The following is a 7114-nucleotide window of genomic DNA, read 5'->3' as shown; positions in this document are numbered from 1 at the left end:
TGTAATCATATAATGGAAAGTTCTTCTTTCTGTCTTGTAAAACAAAGGTCTTACTTTCCCTTCCTTTATTTTGTCATATTGTTAAGAAACAACAAATATTATAAAGATGTCTTACAAAAATTACAGGTACTCCCACTTTTAGTATCCATGAGCCGAATGCTCATGTTTTTAAGTCACCAAATAACGCAATTATTAGGATTTATCTTGTCTCATTTTAAAGCAGTATTTGCTAATGTCATACTCTGGAAATCACACATTATACCCCTTTTCTAACTGTTCTTCCTTAAATAAAGATTCCTTTGCCTTAACCACTGATGTAGTTATATTTGTCTTTGGACCATCAATATGAATATATGAGGTGACTCTGTTATTATGATATCTTGAATTTTTGATATATGAATTTCTTCATTATTAATAAGAAATATTTGTATATTTGTTTCAATAAGTATTCAACAATATATTCAATAAATACATTGAATAAGTATATATAGTATATATTTAATGTTTGATATTATACTGAGGTTGATTTCTCAATAACTCTCATTTCACTATCATGTCTAAATTTAAACAACATTGATATTTCAGAGCCTTCTCCTTTATTGTATTCTATAATTTGAATAAGCTTGCTCCTCAAAGGTCTGGATCCAGTTTCTCTCTGACTTACGCATAGATAAGCTTCTCTTATAGCATCCAAATTTTTATTGTTTTCAAATTCTTTCTTCTATTTTCCTCTCTTTGTCTGTCTCTCTGTCTATGTCTTTGTCTTTCTGTCACTCTCTCTGTCTCTCTCTTCTCTCTGTAACATACACACATACACTCTCTCATTTCTATTTCTCAACAAACACACACACACATTCACATGCCATTCTTATAAAGTGGAAATATCAAGTGTTTTTTTGCATTTAATTTTAACTAAACACAGGAAGGTACTCTAAGTGCCTCCTAAAGAGAAATGAAAACACCAATTTCAATATAACATACAATAAAATGTAAACAAATCATAAATCCTTTGATCTACAATGATTTCCTGTCTGCAGGATATGTTAATACAATGGCACCAAACTTGTCGGTAGAACCAACCAATATCAGATTTATATTAAGGCTCCCTCCACAACCTGGGACCCATACATCACACTGTTTGGTGACAATAGCTAAGGGACCTTGGGTAAAAACAAATATTACTATAACTACTATTCTTCCAAAAAATTTTGTAATATGTTAAGTATTATGTTATACTCATAGATCCATGCCTTGTTCAGCCATCGTCAGAGAAGCTTCCTCCTACTGTACCAGATAAGAATAAGTGCAGAGTCCCATGGCCAGACAATATGCAGAGAGGAGAACCTTAGAACACTCAGCTCTAAATGAGAGGACTTTACCCAATTTCTTCTCTCATACTTAGGGAAGGTGGGGAGAAGAGGAGGGAGTAATTACAATCAGAATATACTTTGTGAGAGACAGAAAAGCTATTTTCAATAAGAGGGAAAAATTAAAATAGTGAATGCAAAACATAGCTATTAAGTCATGGTGATTTAAATGGGATTGGCCAACAGAGGCTCATACATTTGCATGCTTAGCCCTCAGTTGATCTCTCAGGAAGGATTAGGAAGTGTAGCTTTGTTGGTATAGGTGACTTGGTACTAGAACTGGGCTTTGAGGTTTCAAAATCGAATGCCAGATTCAGCCTCAGTGTTTTGTTTCTGTCTTTGTGTCAGTCTCTACCTCGCTGTCTTTCTCTGTCTCTTGCTGTCTCTCTCCATCTCTCTCTCTCTCTCTCTCTCTCTCTCTCTCTCTCTCTCTCTCTCTCTCTCTCTCTCTCTCTCTCTCTCTCTCCAGAATGCAAAGCTTCCAGTCATTGCTTCTGCACCACAACTGCCCATTGTTGTGCTTCCTACCATGATGATAATGGACTCACTTCTGAAACTGTAAACAAGCCCCCAATTAAATGCTTTCATTAATAAGAGTTCTCGTAGTTATGGTGTCTCTTCACAGCAATAGAAGAGTGACTAAGACAACAGGTAAATTTTGGACTTTGAAACATGCATAAGGACCTGAGTTTGAGAAATAATATATCAAAATATTTTTCAGCCAATGGCATATTTAGAAGGCATCACTGTTAACAGTATACATATTAATATTTCATATTCACTTGCATGAGAAATTCAATATCGATTTTATCTTTTTTATTTTGCTACATTTAAGAGGCATTAGAGTGGTTGAAGTGGTGAAAAACTATTAACTGTGCACTCTGAAGCAAATTACTCTTCTGTCTATCTCACTTTGTTCATCTGTAAACTGGGGTTGGAAACTTCCTTCTGCAGTGCTGTCAGGTGTAAGAAGTTAATCTTTCATGAGAGGCCTTTACCAGACTTGGAGAAAGCACAGTTGTTTCCTGAACTCCTGGCAAACACCTAGGAGTTCTAAAAGGGAGGTGTTGTTTCATACTTATGGAAGCAGCTGGAACTCACAGAGTGTATACCATCCCAACTCTCACTATTCCAAGAGACAGAGTGCCAGAAATACTCTATAATCATCAGACAAAGAGAATAAGAAATATCCGAAAGAGAATAACTTTTTCTTGATCCTCCTAGAAAAAAATGAGAAATATGGGGAGAATGCTATTTAAGGTTTTGGAGACTCTCAACCTTTCTATTTCAAAAGATTTTCCAAAGATGCATAGCTCTAAGGAAATATTATCCAAAAAATGTCTAAAAGCCCATGCCCCCATTTTTACAACAGCTGAAATACAAAAAACAAAAACAAAAAACAAAAAAACCAACAAAAAAATGACTGTGTATAGATGAGTGGATAAAGCAAGAGAGTACAGACTATATGGAAATATTATTTGACCATATAAAAGAAAAAATCCATATAGATAGATAGATAGATAGATAGATAGATAGATAGATAGATAGATAGATATGTAAAAAACAGATGAACTTTAAGGTAATTGCAGTAAATACAACAAACCAGGTTTGCCTTATTTGGTGCATGCCTTTAGCCCAGCACTAAGAAGGCAGAGGAAGGCAGATATCTGAGTTTGGGGTCAGTCTGGTGTACAAAGCCAGTTTGAGGTTAGTGAGGACTATACAGCGAAACCCTGCTTGAAATTCACACACTCCAGATTTTCCAGTTTTGTTGAAGATAGGATTTTGCATTAGGATCTGATGATTTTTTTAATTTCTTCAGATTCTGCTGTTATGTCTCCCTTTTCATTTCTGATTTTGTTAATTTGGATACACTCTCTGTGACCTTTGGTTAGTCTGTCTAAGGGTTTATCTATCTTGTTGATTTTCTTAAAGAATGCTCCAACATACAGCAAAGACAAATGCTCCACGATGTTCATAGAAACCTTATTTACAATAGCCAGAAGCTGGAAAGAACCCAGACGCCCTTCAACAGAGGAATGGAATCAAAAAACATCTACACAATGGAGTACTATTCAGCTATCAAAAACAATGACTTCATGAAATTCATAGGCAAATGGAATGGACTAGAAAATATACTGAGTGAGGTTACTCAATCACAGAAAAACACACTCGGTATGCACTCACTGGAAGGGGATATTAGTCAAAAACCTTGAATTACTTAAGATGCAATCCGCATACCATAGGAAGCTCATGAAGAAGGATGACCAAAATGCGGATGCTCCCACTCCTTCTTAAAAGGGGGGAAAATATCCATAGGAGGGGATATGGAAGCAAAGTTTAGAGCAGCGACTCAAGGAATGGCCATTCAGAGCCTGCCCCACATATAGCCCATATATATACAGCCACCAAAACTAAATAAGATTGATGAAGCTTAAAATTTCATGCTGAAAGGGAGCAGATATAGATCTCTCCTGAGAGACACATCCAAAGCATGTCCAACACAGAGGTCAATGCTAGTAGCAAACCACTGAACTGAGCACAGGATCCCCTTGGGGGGAATTAGAGGAAGTATTGAACTTGCATCCCCATAAGAACAACAATGCCAACCAACTAGAGTTTCCAGGCACTAAACCACTACAGAAAGACTAACATGGACTGACCCTGGGCTCCAACTGCATATGTAGTAGAGGATAGCCTTGTTGGGGCACCAGTGGAAGGGGAGGCCCTTGGTCCTGCCAAGGTTGGACCCCCAGTGCAGGGGATATGTGGGGCAGCAGTAAGGGGACTGTATGGGGGGTAGTACTACCCGTATGGGGGAGGGAGAAGGGAGGGGAGGAGATAAGGGATTATGGACAGGAAACCAGGAAAGGGAATAACGTTTGAAACGTAAGTAAAGGAATATATCTAATAAAAATTTTTAAAAAAAACAAGAATGGATCAGTTTGCATTCTTCTACATGCTAACAGCCAGTTGAAGCAGCACCAGTTTTTGAAAATGCTGTCTTTTTTCCACCAGATGGTTTAAGCTCCTTTGTCAAATGTCAAGTGACCATACGTGTATGGGTTCACTTCTGGATCTTCAATTCAATTCTATTGATCTACCTGCCTGTCTCTGTACCAATACCATACAGTGGTTTTTGTTTGTTTGTTTGTTTGTTTTTTATCACTATTGCTCTGTAATACAGGAACAAACTCAAGAAGTTAGACTCCAGAGAATCAAATAACCCCATTAAGAATGGAATACAGAACTAAACGAAGAATTCAACTGAGGATTTGGCTGAGAAGCACCTATAGAAATGTTCAAAATCGTTAGTCATCAGGGAAATGCAAACCAAAACAACCCTGAGATCAGAATGGTTAAGTTAGAAAACTCAGGTGACAACAGATGCTGACAAGGATGTGGAGAAAGAGGAACACTCCTCCATTGTTGGTGGGATCGAAAGCTGGTACAACCACTCTGGAAATCAGTCTGGTGCTTCCTTAGAATTTTGGACACAGTACTACCTGAAGACCCAGCTATACTACCCCTGAGCATATACCCAAAAGATGCTCCAGCAAGGACACAGGTTAAACTATGCTTATAGTAGCCTCATTTATAATAGCCAGAAGCTGGAAAGAATCCAGATGTCCTTCAAGAGAAGGACACAGAAAACATGCTACATTTACACAATGGAGTACTACTCAGCTATTAAAGACAATGACGTCATGAAATTCTTAGGCAAATGGATAGATAGAACTAGAAAATAGCATCCTGAGTGAGGTAATCTATTCACAAAAGAACACACACGATATGCACTCACTGATAAGTGGATATTAGCTCAGAAGCATGTACTACCCAAGAAACAACTCACAGACCACATGAAGCTCAAGAATGAAGACCAAAGTATAGATGCTTCAGACCTTCTTAGAAGGGGGAACAAAACACTACTCAAGGGAGGAGATATAGAGACAAAGTGTAGAGCAGACACTGAAGGAAAGGCCATCCAGAGACTGCCATACATGGGATCCATCCCATGTGCAGTCACCAATCCCAGACAAGATTGGGGATGTCAAGAGGTGCATGCTGACAGGAGCCTGATGTAGTTGTCTCCTGATAGGCTCTAGCAGAACCTGACAAATACAGAGGCAGATGCTTGCCGCCACCCATTGAGCTGAGAACCCGGTCTCCCGGAGGAGTTAGAGGAAGGACTGAGGTAGCTGAGGGAGTTTGCAGCCCCATAGGAAGAACAATATCAACCAGCCAGAACCCCCCCAGTGCTCCCATGGACTAAACCACCTACCAAAGAGTACACATGGAGCACTCTTAATTCATGGCTTTAACTGCATATGTAACAGAGGATGGCCTTGTCAAGCATCAGTGGGAGGAGAAGCTCTTTGTTCGGTGAAGCTAGTTTCCCCAGTGTAGGGGAATGCCAGGACAGGGAAGAGGGAGGCAGTGGGTGGGTATGGGGGGAGCACCTTCATGGAGGTGGGGTTGGGGGTGGTAGAATGGGTGAGGGGGTTTCTGGAGGGGAAACAGGGAAGGCAGACAGCATTTGAAATGTAGATAAAGAAAATATACAATAAAAATGAAGAAATAAAACAAAAAATAAAATAAAATGAATCTGAAACAGGCGAGTTCACAGGATCAGACACAGTCACAAAATAACACTTTTTTTTGAGATGAAAGGAAAGGAAACTGGAAGTACTCATCAAAACCTGTGAGAGTTCACTTAAACAATTGAACAAGTCAGAGTGATGCTGTATAAAATTGTAATTACATGGTGGAACTATATTATATACTGAGATTTTTGAGGATAGAACTCATCTTATTTAGTGTTCTTACAAAAATTAAATATAATACATATTGAATATAAATTCTTAAGGGTTTCTTAAACTGAAAAACTATTTCAGAAATTCCTTTCTGAAAATATTTGTTATGTTCCCTTTAGCAAAATTTTACACGTGCTTTTTCTTCAAATTGGAGTATCTCTCTTACTGTGCTGGTGGAAGACCCCTCTTACTGTGCCGTCTAGTCTCGCATCAACTTGACACTAGCTAGAGTCATTTGGGCAGATGGAACAACAATTGAGCAAACATCTCCACTAGATTGGTTTCTTGGCAAGACTCTGGTGCAGTTCTTTGGCTAATGATTAATGGGGGAGGGCCCAGTTCTATGTAGGCAGTTCCCCCATGAGCTATGGTCCTGGGTGCTATAAGAAAGCAGACTGAGCAAGCCATGAGAAACAAGCCAGTAAGCAGCACCCTTATATCGATCTGCATTCTGTGTTCATAATAGTTTAATTAATGATCTGTCTTTTCTGCCAACCTATAATTATTATGAATTGACAAAAGTAATCCTCTGACTGTTCTCTCCTTTGCAATTCTACTCATGAGCACATTGGTTAATGGTTGTGCCCATCCACTGAGTGCAACTCAGAAAGTATTTGCAGATGAATGACTGATTACTTACTGAAACCACCAGTTGGAGGGTTAGCCCTATTGCCTCAAAACTGCATATTCATATTTTAAGACAATTATCAAGGTGAGTTGGGAGTAACTAAGTAGGAAAAAGAATCCCTCTCATCCTTTTTCACCTTACTACATAGTCTTCTGGAAAAGCTGCCTATTGTAATCTAGGAATGTCCTTTTTCCTTCACTTTCTGTCTTGATTTACAGGAAGAAAAATATGTTCTTGTTTTTCAAGAAGTCAAGATGTTCTTCTTTAGTTTGTTCTGTACTTTAAGATCCTTAAAGAAGAATAAG

Source organism: Rattus norvegicus, chromosome 15 (assembly GCF_021556685.1).
Source record: "Rattus norvegicus strain SHRSP/BbbUtx chromosome 15, alternate assembly SHRSP_T2T, whole genome shotgun sequence".
Lineage (NCBI taxonomy): Eukaryota > Metazoa > Chordata > Mammalia > Rodentia > Muridae > Rattus > Rattus norvegicus.
Note: the sequence above shows the minus strand (reverse complement) of the source record.